The sequence below is a fragment of the Diabrotica virgifera genome, chromosome 3 (assembly GCF_917563875.1).
Source record: "Diabrotica virgifera virgifera chromosome 3, PGI_DIABVI_V3a".
Classification (NCBI taxonomy): Eukaryota; Metazoa; Arthropoda; class Insecta; order Coleoptera; family Chrysomelidae; genus Diabrotica; species Diabrotica virgifera.
The window spans coordinates 243919549-243938702 of NC_065445.1; the positions used below are offsets into that span (position 1 = coordinate 243919549).

General features: G+C 33.9%; 1 protein-coding gene across 7 annotated transcripts in view; it reads right to left on the reverse strand.

Moving 5' to 3' along the window:
- Positions 1–19154, reverse strand: part of LOC114328265 (copper-transporting ATPase 1) — a 204074-nt gene that overhangs the window by 95964 nt on the left and 88956 nt on the right. The window lies entirely within an intron of this gene.

The following is a 19154-nucleotide window of genomic DNA, read 5'->3' on the forward strand; positions in this document are numbered from 1 at the left end:
TAATTTCAAACAACTTTTCATAATATCATTTTTTGATATTCTGGAATATAAAGGTTAAATTAAATATAAATATAAGCCTTCCAGGTTATACTGGGAAAGGAGACGAGTAGACAGATGAAACTTAACAATGGCCTTCCACAGGGTTCTGTCCTTGCCCCTTTACTTTTCAGCCTCTATATTGCTGACATGCCTGAAACCGAATCTCGAAAGTTTGGATATGCTGACGACTGGACCCTTGCAACAAGCACCAATCTTTAGAAACTACAGAAATCACTCTCACGAATGACTTATCCATCCTCAGCGAATACCTTAAGAAATGCAGACTACAACCAAGTACTACAAAAACTGAAGTATCAGCTTTTCATCTCAACAACAAGCTGGCAAACAGAATTGCGAGTGTATTTTAATAACAAGCTGTTGAAACACAATAAATACCCGAAATACCTTGGGGTTACTGTAGACAGAACGCTCACATTCAGAGAACACCTGACGAAAACAGCAGCAAAATTGAAAACACGCAATAATATAATACAGAAACTCTGCGGCACTACATGGGGGTCCACAGCATCAACTTTAAGATTCTCTGCTCTTGGTGTGATATATCCGGTGGCAGAATACTGTGCACCAGTGTGGCTAAATAGCAGGCACACCCACCTGGTCGATACCCAACTAAACCGTGCTATGCGTATGATAACAGGCACAATTAAGCCCACCCCTACAATGTGGCTACCTACCCTTAGTAATATAACACCACCCAACCTACGCCGCGAACATGCATTGATTAAAGAATATAACAAAATAATGGACAGTCGCCAGCTTCTAGTCCACAACGACATCCCCGATATTTTTGGAAACCGTCTCCGATCCAGGTTACCCCCTCTACAATCTGCTCAAGCGCTGCAGCAATCCAACTTTGACTTAAATACCCGATGGAAAGAAGATTGGGAAAGTAAGACAGATCCGCATTACCATAGTCTACCGGACATCATACGAAAACCTAGCGAATTTGAACGTCCCCGTAAGATTTGGGCAGCCCTTAATCGAATTCGAACAAACTGTGGAAGATGCGCCGACTCCCTCTACAGATGGGGTAAACTTCCCTGGCCTTCTTGTGACTGCGGCGCTGCAAGACAGACGATCAGTCACATTGTTCAGGACTGCCCACGCAGAGCATACACAGGCGACCCTATAGACTTTGTAATGGCAACCGAAGGGTCAATCGAATATATAAAAAAAAACTGGACATCTGTTTGTGATGCATTGTATAATGCATAAATCTAAATATATTCTGTGATGTACTTAAGCCATACGCTAAACAAATAAACCAAGCTAATAAAATTTCTACTGCCAACAGTGGTGGTGTACCCTTGATACTCTTGGGAATACGTTCCATCGACAGTAACGTGGGGCCCCAACTTTGCGCTCTTTTCTTTTCACTATTATCTATTTTCTATTTCTCTTTGTCGACGTGAACTGACGAAGTTCTTCATGAACAAACATGTTAATGAAATAAAATTTGGGGAGCATTTGCACCCTGCTTGGTATTTAATGTAAGTTTTTGAACTCGGGTTTATGAAGGTTATCGGTGGGAAGTCTTCTAAATTGTCATCCGGTATACACATAAACAAGATTTCAAAATATATTTGAATCTTACAAAACAATTATCATGTTAATTGAATATCTATTCTATTATCCGAATTTATTAAAAACTTTCCGTACAAGATTTTGAAAGTGTTGATCTTATAACATCGTATTTTTGTAACCTCTCAAAGGTTAACCGTCTAATCTTATTTTATTGAGTGTCTTATCTCATAGAAAACTATTACATAATTGTCTAATAACGATCAAAAGTAAATAATAAAAAATATTTATGTAAACACCATACTTAGTTGTCGAGATGACAAACGACGTATTTGATTTCAATGTGTATTATTGAGTTACAAACATTGATTTATTTAATACAAATCTGTGATAACAACTGTTGAATTTGATACATATAATCTTTATTTTTAAAATAAATTATGTTATGTCACTTTATTTCTTAAAATATAATTTGTAATCGGACGACATCTTTTCAGAAAGTATTCAATGTACAAAAAATTTGATTTTTCTACGGCCGTGCTAAAAGAGGCGTGCCACTTTCACGCACGCATTTCGTTCCGGAAAGTTGCACTTTTCCGCACGGCGCGGCGTGCGTGAAAGTAAATTTTCCCGCACGGCGTGTGGGAAAGTAAAATACCTTGTACTATGGCATTATAATATATTATAATACATGCAATAAACTAATATTTAAATATTATTTACTAATTTATTTCAAATTTATCTTATTGTGTTCATGTTTTAATGAAATTAGCTCGATTATTTCATTCATAGGAGATTCTGACCAATAGAAAGCTACAGAAATTAAAATTAAACTGATTATTTTTTAATGATTTTAACTTCCAATCGTATAGTAAGATATTTGATCACATGTTTAATTCTGTCCAATCAGATTAAAATTATATTTATTTATATATATATATATATATATATATATATATATATATATATATATATATATATATATATATATATATATATATATATATATATATATATATATATATATATATATAAATATATGAGTTAGTTAGAAGCAACCTACCTTGCTCGTTTCGGTACGAAACCGATCTGTGCCTCTACTTTGAGGCCACGAGATGTCACCTGGTATTTATTGAAAAATACCTACGGCGTCAAACAAGCAGGAAATAATCGCAACTTTCTACTTTTTAAAAAGTATGAAAATAATATGTAAAATATTATACGGGAAATAAATATTCTACCTTCGTCTGTGCTGCCATCTTGGGAACGTTTTCGCTGTCTACAGCTCATCAGCCAAGCTCTCAGAACAGACGAAGATGTAGAATATTTCCTCCGTATACCCGAGGCCGTAAGACAGCCATGCAGTCCTTATGGGACTAGCGCAATCTGAGTTAGTTAGAAGCAACCTACCTTGCTCGTTTCGGTACGAAACCGATCTGTGCCTCTACTTTGAGGCCACGAGATGTCACCTGGTATTTATTGAAAAATACCTACGGCGTCAAACAAGCAGGAAATAATCGCAACTTTCTACTTTTTAAAAAGTATGAAAATAATATGTAAAATATTATACGGGAAATAAATATTCTACCTTCGTCTGTGCTGTCATCTTGGGAACGTTTTCGCTGTCTACAGCTCATCAGCCAAGCTCTCAGAACAGACGAAGATGTAGAATATTTCCTCCGTATACCCGAGGCCGTAAGACAGCCATGCAGTCCTTATGGGACTAGCGCAATCTGAGTTAGTTAGAAGCAACCTACCTTGCTCGTTTCGGTACGAAACCGATCTGTGCCTCTACTTTGAGGCCACGAGATGTCACCTGGTATTTATTGAAAAATACCTACGGCGTCAAACAAGCAGGAAATAATCGCAACTTTCTACTTTTTAAAAAGTATGAAAATAATATGTAAAATATTATACGGGAAATAAATATTCTACCTTCGTCTGTGCTGCCATCTTGGGAACGTTTTCGCTGTCTACAGCTCATCAGCCAAGCTCTCAGAACAGACGAAGATGTAGAATATTTCCTCCGTATACCCGAGGCCGTAAGACAGCCATGCAGTCCTTATGGGACTAGCGCAATCTGAGTTAGTTAGAAGCAACCTACCTTGCTCGTTTCGGTACGAAACCGATCTGTGCCTCTACTTTGAGGCCACGAGATGTCACCTGGTATTTATTGAAAAATACCTACGGCGTCAAACAAGCAGGAAATAATCGCAACTTTCTACTTTTTAAAAAGTATGAAAATAATATGTAAAATATTATACGGGAAATAAATATTCTACCTTCGTCTGTGCTGCCATCTTGGGAACGTTTTCGCTGTCTACAGCTCATCAGCCAAGCTCTCAGAACAGACGAAGATGTAGAATATTTCCTCCGTATACCCGAGGCCGTAAGACAGCCATGCAGTCCTTATGGGACTAGCGCAATCTGAGTTAGTTAGAAGCAACCTACCTTGCTCGTTTCGGTACGAAACCGATCTGTGCCTCTACTTTGAGGCCACGAGATGTCACCTGGTATTTATTGAAAAATACCTACGGCGTCAAACAAGCAGGAAATAATCGCAACTTTCTACTTTTTAAAAAGTATGAAAATAATATGTAAAATATTATACGGGAAATAAATATTCTACCTTCGTCTGTGCTGCCATCTTGGGAACGTTTTCGCTGTCTACAGCTCATCAGCCAAGCTCTCAGTAGGTTGCTTCTAACTAACTCAGATTGCGCTAGTCCCATAAGGACTGCATGGCTGTCTTACGGCCTCGGGTATACGGAGGAAATATTCTACATCTTCGTCTGTTCTGAGAGCTTGGCTGATGAGCTGTAGACAGCGAAAACGTTCCCAAGATGGCAGCACAGACGAAGGTAGAATATTTATTTTCCGTATAATATTTTACATATTATTTTCATACTTTTTAAAAAGTAGAAAGTTGCGATTATTTCCTGCTTGTTTGACGCCGTAGGTATTTTTCAATAAATACCAGGTGACATCTCGTGGCCTCAAAGTAGAGGCACAGATCGGTTTCGTACCGAAACGAGCAAGGTAGGTTGCTTCTAACTAACTCAGATTGCGCTAGTCCCATAAGGACTGCATGGCTGTCTTACGGCCTCGGGTATACGGAGGAAATATTCTACATCTTCGTCTGTTCTGAGAGCTTGGCTGATGAGCTGTAGACAGCGAAAACGTTCCCAAGATGGCAGCACAGACGAAGGTAGAATATTTATTTCCCGTATAATATTTTACATATATATATATATATATATATATATATATATATATATATATATATATATATATATATATATATATATATATATATATATAATAGTTTTGTTTTGGGGTTGAAGTCACTTATTTTTTAGGGGCAGGATAAATAAAACTCTTTGTTATTATCGAGCTTTCGCAAAATTTATTTGCTTTTTCAAGATAAGCTAAAATAAGTATATGATAAATACAATGAAATTAGAGATAAAGTACATTGTATATAAAAGCATAAAAAACTTACAACTTGAGGTTATTCCATAAAGTAAACATTTTTACAAAACATAATGTATATAAATTTCTATTTTATATAATCCAAATAACAATGTTCCAATTTGTAAAAAAATATGAGGAAAGATCTGATTTAATTTAGTTTTAAATTTGACTAATGCCAGAAAGACATTTCAAGTAATGTCAAAAAGAATACCAATATCTGTTTATTTGAAGTTGTTATAAACTAGTATTAGATTATTCAATATTAGTATACTTTAAATTAGAGTAGGTATATCTAGATATATGAATTTTGCCAATTATTCTTTAGTTAATAAAAAATTAAATGATCTTTCTGGCATTAGTCAAATTTAAAACTAAATTAAATCAGATCTTTCCTCATATTTTTTTACAAATTGGAACATTGTTATTTGGATTATATAAAATAGAAATTTATATACATTATGTTTTGTAAAAATGTTTACTTTATGGAATAACCTCAAGTTGTAAGTTTTTTATGCTTTTATATACAATGTACTTTATCTCTAATTTCATTGTATTTATCATATACTTATTTTAGCTTATCTTGAAAAAGCAAATAAATTTTGCGAAAGCTCGATAATAACAAAGAGTTTTATTTATCCTGCCCCTAAAAAATAAGTGACTGCAACCCCAAAACAAAACTATTATACATAGTATCAGTCAATATTACCAAACTACTTTATATATATATATATATATATATATATATATATATATATATATATATATATATAAAAGAGACCAGAATATATAAACGTATATATATATATATGTATATATATATATATATATATATATATATATATATATATATATATATATATATATTATGATTATAAATATAATTCTAGAACATATGGCGTAGTAACACATAGAGATGGACTTCGAGATAATTCTAGAATAATATATTTGTATATACATAGAAGGAGCGCTGTCATTAGTTTAGTTTTGAAGATGATATCGTGTAGTAAATAAATAGTTTATATAAATTAGAACCACTAGTTTTATTTAAAATCGTTACAGTATATAACATTTCTCAAATGGAAAATTAAAACAATATTTATAGTCCAGGGTAATAAGGTTTTTCCCATGACACTCGAGCAGCCAGGGTACTGAAGCGTTTTTTCGACAGATAAGAGCAAATTGTAACTATTTCCTGCGTAGGATCTGGCGGCCATTTTTATTTTAAGTGTCAAAAAATGGCATTTTTCCCTTTTTTTTTTTCAAATCAATGGAAAACAGTGAAACTTATGGTTTTTTTAGTACAAATATCTTTGAGATTATGGAAAAAGCTTTAAAATGACGTATTACAAAGTTTAATATACTCATTTATTGTTAATATAATTGTGAAAAAAGGTCGAAATTGCAAAAAAAATTAATTTCGCAATATCTATTGTAAAAACTAGTATACAGCTTTGAAATTTTTGTCACATAAGGGTTATTTTGTGATTACTATGTGATAAAAATTTCAAAGCGATTCGTTCAATTGTTCAAATTTTATTCAAATTGTTTATCCCAGAGAGCAGTTTTTTTGCAACAACATAAGTCAGAAAAACGTGACGTTAGAACCATTCCACAGGTGTCAAATGAAAGAGCATGAGCTATATCTTCAACTTGGTTTAAAAAAATGCATTTATTAGTAATAAATAATTATGCAAAAGTATCGTAAATCTTTCCTTATAAACTTTTTATTTTGTTATATAAGAAATTATATATATTTATTACAATTTTTTATCAATTATGATATAATAGTATATTATTCAACGAGCATGTAATGATGGCTATGCTATTACTCACGATGATGAAGTTTGCGACACGAGCCGTAGGTGAGTGTCGTAATTCATCAGAGTGAGTAATAGCCATTACATGCGAGTAGAATACTATACTTTTTCTACGACCTTTTTTTATTTTAATTAGTAAACAATTTAATTATCTACTACTCGAGATTTAAATTATATCTAGTAATTTACAAAAATACCTAAATGCTATTTACCCCTTAAATTCTTATTTATTGTAAAAATACAACTAGAAATAGTCAATATAAGTTCTATTCATTTCCGAAAAAATATAAGCTTAAATTTGTACCTACTCTCAGTGAATCTAATAAATAGGAAATGGCTGTTGTCGGTGGACGTATTTCAATATACAGGGTGTAACGAAAATACAGGTCATAAATTAAATCACATATTCTGAGACCAAAAATAGTTCGAATGAACCTAATTTACCTTAGTACAAATATGCACATAAAAAAAGTTACAGTCCTTTGAAGTTACAAAATAAAGATCGATTTTTTCGAATATATCGAAAACTATTAGAGATTTTTTATTGAAAATGAACATGTGGCATTCTTAAGGCAGTAACATCTTAAAAATGAATTATAGTGAAATTTGTGCACCCCATAAAAATTTTATGGGGGTTTTGTTCCATTAACCCCCCCTAAACTTTTGTGTACGTTCCAATTAAATTATTATTGTGGTACCATTAGTTCAATTCAATATTTCTATAACTTTTTTGCCTCTTAATATTTTTTCGATAAGGCAGTTTTTATCGAGTTGCGGCTTCTTTTTTAATATGTTTACATAAAAATTTTATGGGGGTTTTGTTCCTTTAAACCCCCCAAATGTTTGTGTATGTTCCAATTAAACTTTTACTGCGGTACCATTAGTTAAACACAGTGTTTTTAAAACTTTTTGCCTCTTTGTATTTTTTGGAGAAGGCACTTTTTATCAAGATATTACTTCTTTTTTAATATGGTTCAAAATATACTTAAAAATGTAAATCATAAATAAATTTTCATATTATTACCAAGTCTCCATAATCGTACTTAGCCATATACACATATGTGGTGGATTTGACAAGTATTCAAAATATCTCGATAAAAACTGACTTTTGGAAAAAGTACTAAGAGGCAAAAAAGTTTTTAAAATATTGTGTTTAGCTAACGGTACTACAATAATAATTAAATTGGAACGTACACAAAAGTTTGGGGGGTATAAAGGAACAAAACCCCCATAAAATTTTTATGGGGTGTCCAAATTTCACTATAATTTTTTCTTAAGATACTACTACCATAAGAATGCCACATGTCTATTTTCAATAATAGATCTCTAATAGTTTTCGATATATTGGAAAAAATCGATTTTTATTTTGTAACTTCAAAGGGCTGTAACTTTTTTTATGTGCACATTTGTACTAAGGTAAGTTAGGTTCAATCGAACTATTTTGGGTCCCAGAATATGTGATTAAATTTATGACCTGTATTTTTGTTACACCCTGTATAGTTATTATGTATATTTATATTTAACTATACAGGGTGTTAGTAAATAAGTATGAAACATTTTGAGGGCTAATTCTACATGAAAAATTAATGCCGGTTTGCTTTATAAACATATGTCCTCAAATGCTTAGTAGAGATACGGGGTGTTGAAATTTTTATTTCAAACTGCCAATTCATTTATTGCTCTAAGACCAGTTGAGCTATGAAAACGAAATTTGGTGAGTTTCAGGAGGTAGTTATTACGCATTTTTTGACATACGATTAAGAGTTTTGTATCCGTCATTGGCGCGCCTACGGGTAATGGTCTGAAATTTTTTAAAGAAAAAAATAGTACGCCACTGAGATATTTTGAATTAAAAATTATTTTTAAATTCCACGTCTAATTTATGATAAAAAACCTATCTTGCCTTTTTTCATATGATGCACCGTTTTTATGCAGAAAAATAAAACATCTTGACGCGTATTTTTCATTTTTTAATACATTATCAATAAATATCCAATATAATAATACTAAACTGGAACAATAACAGAAAATATTACTAATAAGATTATAACTAGGTGCAGAGCTATAATAAATGTTAAAAATGATCTCCTTTAGAGGTTATAGAAGAATTTTATATTCATCATTGGCGCGCGTACGGGTAATGGTCTGAATTTTTTTATGAGAAAAATAGTACGCCACTGAGATATGTCAAATTAAAAATCATGTTTGAATTGCTGGTTCAATTTACGACAAAAAATCTTTCTTGCCTTTTTTTCACATGCGGCGCTGTTTTTATGTAAAAAAATAAAACATCTTAATGTTTACAAAGTATTTGAACTAAGTTTCTATGCATATGGAAACTACCTCAAATACTTTGTAAGCGTTAAGATGTTTTGTTTTTTTGTATAAAAACGGCGCCTCGTATGAAAAAAAGATAAGAAAGATTTTTTGTCGTAAATTTAACCAGCAATTCAAAAATTATTTTTAGTTTGACATATCTCAGTGGCGTACTATTTTTTTCTTCGAAAGATTCAGACCATTACCCGTACGCGCGCCAATGATGAATATAAAATTCTTCTCTTACCTGTAAAGGAGATCATTTTAAACATTTTTTGCAGCTTTGCACCTAGTTGAAATCTTATTAGTAATATTTTCTGTTATTGTTCTAGTTTAGTATTATTATATTGGATAGTTCTTGATGGTGTATTAGGAAATGAAAAATACGCGCCAAGATGTTTTATTTTTCTGCATAAAAACGGTGCATTATATGAAAAAAAGGCAAGAAAGTTTTTTTATCAAAAATTAAACGTGGAATTTAAAAATAATTTTTAATTTAAAATATCTCAGTGGCGTACTATTTTTTTCTTTAAAAAAATTTAGACTATTACCCGTATGTGCGCCAATGATGAATACAAACTTCTTAATTGTTTGTCAAAAAATGCGCAATAACTACCTCCTAAAACTCACCAAATTTCATTTTCATAGCTCAACTGGTCTTAGAGCAATAAATAAATTGGCAGTTTGAAATAAAAATTTCAACACCCCGTATCTCGGAAACTAAGGATTTGCGGACATATGTTTATAGAGCAAACCGGCAATAATTTTTCATGTAGAATTAGCCCTTAAAATTTTTCATACTTATTTACTAACACCCTGTATATAATATATTAATGTAACTATACATAATATGTTATAACATATTTAACACAATATAACTTGAAAAACAAACACAATATTAGTTATAAACTCCAATTATTAACATAAACAAAATGCGCTAACGTCACTGTCACTAAATTAAATGATAAACGTCAAATTTTTTAGTAAACAAGATATAAACGTAAAAAGTATACTGACATTGTTACAGTTAAAATTCCTTTAAAAATTTTTCGGAGTTAATTATTGGTATAAATTACAATAGTTATTGTATTAAATAAACAAGTTTAAGTATTTTATTTGCAGTTTATATACGATTAAAATTAAAAGTGGCATGCGCCACTTAAATCTAACTTCAGCCCGTGAGTAATGAGCCGTGAGTAACTTCAGCCCGTGAGTAATAAATTATTACTCACGGGTACAGTAATGGGTGCCATTATCTATGAAAAAATAGCGAATAATGAGCATGTTATTAAACGGTCGTAGAAAAATAACATTACTTGGTAGTTGTGCACTTAAAACAGGGTAAAAAAGTTAATTTTTTTGGAAAAAGTTATCCAAAAAGTTTATAAGGAAAGATGTACGATACTTTTGCATAATTATTTATTACTAATAAATGCATTTTTTACTCGCTTTTTTAAACCAAGTTGAAAATATAGATCATGCTCTTTCATTTGACACCTGTGGAATGGTTCTAACGTCATGTTTTTCTGACTTATGTTATTGCAAAAAAAATGCTCTCTGGGATAAACAATTTGAATAAAATTTCAACAATTATATGAATCGCTTTGAAATTTTTATCACATATTAAGCACCAAAGAACCCTCATTTGACAAAAAATTCAAACCTGTACACTAATTTTTACAACAGTTATTGCGAAAATAATTTTTTTTGCAATTCCGACCTTTTTTCGCAATTATATCAAACTTTGTAATATGTCATTTTAAAGCTTTTTCCATAATCTCAAAGATATTTGTACTAAAAAAATTATAAGTTTCACTGTTTTCCATTGATTTGAAAAAAAAAAAGGGAAAATGCCATTCTTTGACAGTTAATTGTTTATAAATATAAATGGCCGCCAAATCCTACGCAGAAAATAGTTACAATTTGTTCCTATAGGTATTACTTGTCGAAAAAACGCTTCAGTACCCTGGCTGCTGAAGTGTCACGAATAGGGTATATTTTTGTCTTATTACCCTGGCCTATTATATCAGATGAATTATAAAAAGAAGTCTTTTTGGACTTTTTGAAGAAGCAGATAGCCACCCAACTAATGAAGAATCGGATTTTGACGAAGATAATGCTGAGCCGCGGTTTGAAAATACCGATTACTGAAGATGACGGAGAAAAGTTAGAAAATGAAAATTTTGAACATCCCGGAAGAAGTTTTAGAACTTCATCATTTGTTAGTTTAGAGATGGCATGATGGAACTGGAGCAGGTACCTCGGAATAGGTTCCAACTCCACGCACCAGTGACAAAAATTCAACGGCATCGGTTTCGATTCCAACGGCGCCGCATCGACCGCAATCCGCAATTAACAATAAACTCGAACTGGATTCTCGCTCGGAATAGGTTTTAGCACAGCCATTTAGGGTCGATTTCTCATACCTGCGGTAATCTATGGTTCAGTTGAACCAGGTTCACCGGTGATCTTCGGATTTGTTTGGAATGCATTTCTCATTGCACGTTCATAACAGTGCACGTTCTACAGCTTTCGAGAAATGCCAATAGATGGCAAAAGGTAAAAAACTGTCGCCATTTTGAACTACCTTTTTTATGCTGTTTTTGAATAAAGTTAAATTTAAGTATTTATAGTCAAATAGTCATTTTAATAATTATAAATAAATATTATAAAAACAAAAATAGGTACTGTTATCGTTTATCGTTAGACTTAATATAATAAAATAGGATATATTTATATTATGACAGCGTTTCGTGTTAATACAACGCATGCGTAGTCCATGAAATCATCTGAACTGAGTTCTGAAATCTTTGAACGGCCGAATTCCACCGTTCAAGCATCGTTCAAGTTTAAACTGCCATCGGTTGAACGTGAATTGAGAAAGACGATTTTGACTTTAGACTGACGTTTACTAGAAGTTCAGGTTAAACTGGAGTTGAACTCGATATGAGAAATTGGCACTTATTGGGACCGTGCAAGTTCGGCAAAGCGACCTCTATTTCTACGCTCTGTACTTTTATTCGCACTTTTAATTATATTGGCCAATTATATTAGTCCTGGTTGCTGGATAATTGTCAAGGCCATAGTCCAAAAAAATAATAAGAAGAAAAAATAAGATGCAGGTTATGTTTAGCAAACGTAAACAATTGTATGTAGTAAATAAAATTAGTTATTAAAATGCAGTACTGCAAGCAAAATACAATTAATTAAATTTACCTTTATATAATAATTGCATATCATATCAATATTGTGGAGCAATATATAATTTTTCTGCCTCAATGACAGAAGGTATGAAATATACGTCAATTTGACAATTTCAATTGACAATATGAATTATTTAAGATAGTTGCAATATTTCTCCGCGACTCGCGCACGGTCGTTTCTCGTTTCCCTTCCAAGTACTTGCACACTGCGAATAGCCACTTTACACGATGCAACTAATTGCGCAATTAATTGCACAATTTCTTGCAGCAATACAAAATTGCATCGTGTCATATGCGAATTGCACAGAAAAGCTGCAACTTCTTGCAGCAATTTCTTGCTGCAAGAAGTTGCAGCTAAATAGAACATGTCCTATTTTTCATGCAATTTTTTCTGCAATTTGGTTATATTTTTAGTAACTTTTAAGGCTACACTGTTTGTTTTGACATTCTGTCATCCTAAATTTCAAACTAAACAATTTTTGACAAAACTAGAGGAACTTTTTACCAATTTCACGCTTCACATTTAACATTATTCTGGTGGATAAGTTTAATTATTCAACATATGGATTAAAGAAACTATATTCTATTTTTATTTCTTTTGTATTTAACAACTTGTTTCCTTTTGTAAATGAATAATGTATTATAGGTTATACTTGCATTAGGTATTAATTGATTTTGTTATACATAACACATATTATAATTTTCTCAAATTATAATCTAACATTTTTATTATTATATTTTTTATAATATAATATATCTGATAACCATAGGGGACGTCAAATAAACGTCAAACTGATAGTTATAAATTTAATCTGCTCTCAAAAAAAATTTACTTTTTTAATAATAAAAGTGTGTCAGTATATAAAAAAATTAGTGAATTTGACGAAGAAAATCGTGGCTTTAAACTGATGAACTAACGTGCTAAATATAAACTAATTTAACTATTTTATTTGTGTTTATAAGTGACGAACAAAAAAAAAACAAGAACAACAGTGTTAAGTGCTAAACAACAGGACAGAAAGGGGCTCTTGGCCCACGAAAGAGCCTTCCAGACACCGGATGACGACTAAGCTAAGTACCTTAGATGATTTTATAGACAATAATATTTTTGAAAGCTTGCCTGAATTGACAGATGACGAATTAGCTAATGATTTAGAAAATTCAAAATTAAATAAGACAAATAAAGTAAATTCAAATCATACCAATAAACTAAAAACAAAATTAGGTCCATCAGACAATTTAAAAATAATAAATAATTCACAAACAAATAAAAAGAAAATAGATATTGCAAACATTGAATTCCTAAATAAAGCTAATTCTACATATTCTGTAGGTAGCATAGTAACAGTAGTTACTGATTCCATGTCTAGTAATAGTAATATATCCACATGTATTTCCCATAATAATTCTAGCGAGGGTGAAATAAGTGAAAGGGAAGATGAAATCAGTGAAAATAGTACAAATATAAGCAACGTACAAAAAGAGAAAAGAAAAAGACTCAATTCCTTAGGAAGCGGCTCAGACAAAGGAGAAATTAAACGTGCCAAAGAAATGGACACATACCACAAAGAACTAGTTCGATCATTGGACACATTAACTGAACAGATGAAAAAAATGGAGGCGGAAAATAAGCGCCTAATGAATCAAATCCATCAAATGCAAGAAGAAAACAAGTTCCAAATGGTCAAACTAGAAGAGAAAATAACCGGCAAAGATCAAGAAATACAGAAACTAACTCAAAAGCTACTTGAGATGATAGACAAACATGCGGAAAAGGAAAAGCTGATTTTAAAATCGAACGAAAAACCAACGCAAGCTGAAAAACAAACGCAGAAGAAAACGACGGTAGAAGAACCAACAAATATGCATGAAAAGGAAAGACGTAGAACTTCTGCTAATAGTCCAAATAAAGAAAACTTAATTGAAATGGAAAACAACAATGCTGAATGGACAACCCAGCAGCACCAGAAGAAAAAACAAAACAAAAAAACCAAAATAACAGAAAAAAACGTCACAGAAGAAGAACCGAAAAATATTAGCGCTGCTGAAAAGCAGACATTAATAATACAAAAGAGAAATGAAGAAGCATGCGTAGCCAGAGGAATGCTAAGAAAGAAATATGAACAAGAGAAAGATCAACACACTGAAATAGAAATGGAGACTGAAAACGAAAATGAAAAAGAAAAATCGAAAAACAGTATTCCCAAATTACCAGCGCAAAAACAAAATACCGTAACAACAACAGAAAAAGAACAGCCAACGAAGGCTGCACCTAGACCACCGGCGATTATCCTCAAATCGATAGGAAAAAGCCAAGAGATATTACAAAAAGCCGCAGAAAGGGGAATCGGATCCGCTAATAAATTCGCTAAATCTGGAAGGTCAATCGTGATCCAGACAAATAATAGAGAAGGGTACCTAGCAATGATCAAGATACTTGAAGAACAAAATACAAAGAACCCTGAAAGCCCTATTGAATACATCGCATATCCAATAGATTCAGAACGCACCACAAGATTAGTAATCAGAGGATTACATGAAACAACAGAAACAAGCAATATACAAAAAGAACTTAACAAAAACGGAATCATGGCCATTAAAGTAACAAATATGATCTCCAAGAAGGAAGACAAGAAAAAATTGCCACTTTTCTTAGTTACAATAAACGAAGAAGATAAAGAAAAAATGAAAAGCTTGACAACTCTCTGTTACATGAAAATATATATCGAAGAAGAAATAAGAAAAAATACAGAAGTTATGCAGTGCTATAACTGCCAAGGATTCTACCATGGATCCAAAGCCTGTCACTGTGGAACTAAATGCGTTAAGTGTGGCGGATCACACATTAGCAGCGAATGCACAAAGGACAGGAACACCGAACCAAAGTGCGCAAACTGTGGCGAAGCCCACACAGCTAATTACAGAGGATGCTCCAAAGCACCAAAAAGAAAAACATACACCGCACAGGCACAAACAAGAAACAGAACAGAAGAACACACACCTACAGACAGAAGTACCAACAAAAGCTACGCACAAATAACAAAGACGACAGATGAATCTAAACAAAACAACGAAACGGCAAATCTCATGGCAATTGTAAATGAACAGATGAAAAACTTCATGTTCATGTTCGAGAGGATGACCAATGTAGTGAGTGCTATGGGCAATATTGGTGTAAACAGAACTAACTAATCAGTTGGGCGATCTGCGTATAGGGTCATGGAATCCAAATGGGCTAAAACAGAAAATTAACACCTTGGACGAGTTTTCCAACAGACTCGAACTAGACATCATAGCCTTACAAGAAACTAAGATAACGGAAAAAACAAAAACAAAATTTCCAGGTTATGATGTCTATAGAAATGACTACACAGCCACATCAGGAGGCACGGCGATCTTGGTGAAAAAAGGAATCAAACACCAAGTAATTCCTACACCAGACGGACTCATCACTATGGAAGCCACCATAGTGAGGATCAAGACAGGAAAAGATATGCTGAAAATTGTTTCAGCATATGTTAGACCAAATGATTCAATCTTCAAGGAAGACTTAAATGTCATATTAGACACAGTAGAGCCCTCTATCATTATAGGAGATCTGAACGCAAGATCTCCGAACTGGTTCGATAGAACCACAAACCGCAACGGGAGAATATTGTGTGGCTATCTCGAAGAACGACCAAACACGATGGTGGCGGGACCCATAGAACCCACATGCTTCCATGGTGGAAACAGACTTCCCACATTCCTAGACATAGCAATTCTACAAAATGTGGGTCAACAATACGAAATATATTCAATGAATGAGGGTGACTCAGATCACAACCCAATTGTACTGACCCTGGGAGCAGTAGAAACAAACAACTTGCAAACCTATAAGAAAAAACGAACAAATTGGCCAAACTACAAAAGAATAGTAAGTGAAACTATTGGTGCAATACCAACAATAAATACAAAAGAAGAACTAGAGGAATGCGTTAAACATCTAGAAAAAACGATACAAAACGCTATCGAGGCCAGCACCACAGAAGAAAAAACTCCAACAACAAAAGGAAGATTCAGGGAAATCAGCAATGAGCTGAAAGAACTGATAAACGAGAAAAACAGGAAAAGAAGAAGAGCCAACAGAACAAGAAACCCAGAGGACAAAAGAATTGCTAATGAACTGAATAGGGAAGTCAAAAAACAATTAGACGATCATCGAAATGAAAACTGGGACAACTATATCCAGCAACTAAACCCAAATAAATCCGCGTTCTGGAAGCTATCTAAAATACTAAGAAAAGATAAAAAACCAATCCCTCCTTTACACGGTGAAAATGGAATTGTGTACACAGAAGAAGACAAAGCGGAAGTAATGAAAAACACGCTAGAAAGAGAATGTAGGGAAAACTATCATCCCGATGAAGATCTAGACTTCACAGAAGAAGTCGAACGAAGATGTAGAATTCTAAAAAGAAGAAAGGGCATTATAGGTATTACACACACCTCCCCTGAAGAGGTCAGACAGCTGATCAAGCGTACTAATGCTAAAAAAGCTCCAGGACCGGACAAGATTACAAACAGAGCTCTGAAAAATCTGCCAGGAAAAGCAATAGTGTACATAACAAATTTAATAAACAACATCTTAAGACTAAGACATTTTCCTGACAGATGGAAAGAGGCTCACGTAATCATGATTGAAAAACCAGGAAAAAATGGTACATTTCCACAGAATTATCGACCGATAAGCTTATTATCAGCATTAAGCAAAATCGCAGAGCGGGTCATATTAGTTAGGCTAAAAGAAGAATCTGAAGCAATCGGAACAATACCTGAAGCACAGTTCGGATTCAGATCCGAGCACTCGTGTGAACTTCAAGTGCTGAGGTTAACAGAATATATCACGAAAGGGTTCAACGAAAAGAAATATACAGCGGCCGCCTTTCTAGACGTCAGTAAAGTATTTGACAGGGTATGGCACGACGGCCTGCTGTATAAAATGAACCAATATGGTTATAGTGAAGCGATGACGTGTCTTCTCTCGTCATACCTAGCCAACAGGAGGTTCAGAGTTCGGATAGGGCCAACCCTGTCCGAAGTTGGGACCATGGAGGCTGGTGTGCCACAGGGGGCAGTGTTGTCGCCATATCTATATACCATATATACGGCAGACACCCCAACTGAACCCAGATCGTTGCTAAGTCTATACGCAGATGATACAGCGATAGCTTTTAGCAGTACCCACCCAGATTTTGCAACAAGACATCTACAAAGAGCTCTTGACGAACTACAAGAATGGTGTGTGCAGTGGAAAATAGCTGTCAATCCTGACAAAACACAGGCCGTTATGTACCAAAAAAGAAGAGGCAGACCAAATGAGGAACTATCCCTATTTGATACCCAAATTGAATGGTCAAATCAAGCCAAATACCTAGGCGTAATGTTGGACAAAAGGCTGACCTTTACAGAACACGTAAAACAAACGGTCAACAAAGCTAAAGCCCTTAGGAGTCAACTGTCATCGCTAATAGGTCGAAAGAGTAAACTGAGATTTAAGACAAAGATTAGGATGGCAAATTGTATAATTTTGCCAACTCTAACATACGCCTCAGCCGCATGGGGGCACACGTGTAAAACCAATAAGAAAAAAATACAAACCATCCAAAACCACATGATCAGGGAAGCTCTGAATATACCTATATATGTCCCATTAAGATATGTATTTGGACATACGCAACAAAAGAAAGTCCTGAGAATGATAGACGAAAGAGCACATGAAATATTTAACAATATCAGACACCATCCTAGCAGATTATTAAGAGAATTGACTAACTACGACGAAAACCAAAGAACGGTACATAGACGGCCTAGACAGCAGTTAGCTGGATATAGAGGAAACCCTTAATGAAAAATTGAGATAACCACAGAATATCGAAACACAAATGTCGCCGTTCAGGCACTAAGTACCCTTCAGGTAGGTCAAATGGACCATAGCCGCGGAATGTGAGCATCAAGGTCACGTACCGACAGACGTGGGCTTGATGGCCACACCTTTCGGGCGCTCAGCCGTCGAGGAGAACAAAATTTATTTTGCCAATTCGCCGGCTGAGTGACCGAGCACACACGGTCTGGACAGCAAGACACCGATTTAGATTGGTGCCTTGATGTCCGGAACACATTTTTTTAGGACTCAAGTCCAAAGTAAAGTAAAAAATTAACTTAGTCATTAATAGGGAGAAAAGCTCTTCTAGCTACCCCTAAAACCAGGTGGCTTAACCACATGAAGTAATACAAAGGGTGTCCCATTACCCAGGGCATCCAAAGTAACATTAAGATCAACGCCTCCCCATTCGGTATGTCCTTCGATGGGGAGGGGTGGAGGTATAGCTTGGGGGTCAGATAGGTACCACTCCATTACGGGGTGTGACCGGTTTGATCTTCGGACATGTGGGTTCCACTTTTCCATTGGAACACACATGTTCCCCGGGGCTGGGGTTGATACGAGCATGTGTGTGTGTGTGTGTGTCTGATAACCATAGAGGTATCTGATAACTCTACTCAAAAAATAACATTTTTAATTTATAAAAACAACATAACCTAAAATTTATGGTATGTCAAAGTTTCTGTGTATTTCATGTCAGTTTATGCAATTACTTGCACCGTGTAATCACTTTATAGGGCTTTTCATCGATTGTCATTTGTTTCGAGCTTCTGTCATGTGTCACATAATATTAATATATCTACGTCATACGTCTTTGGTTTGTATCATTGGTATATGCCA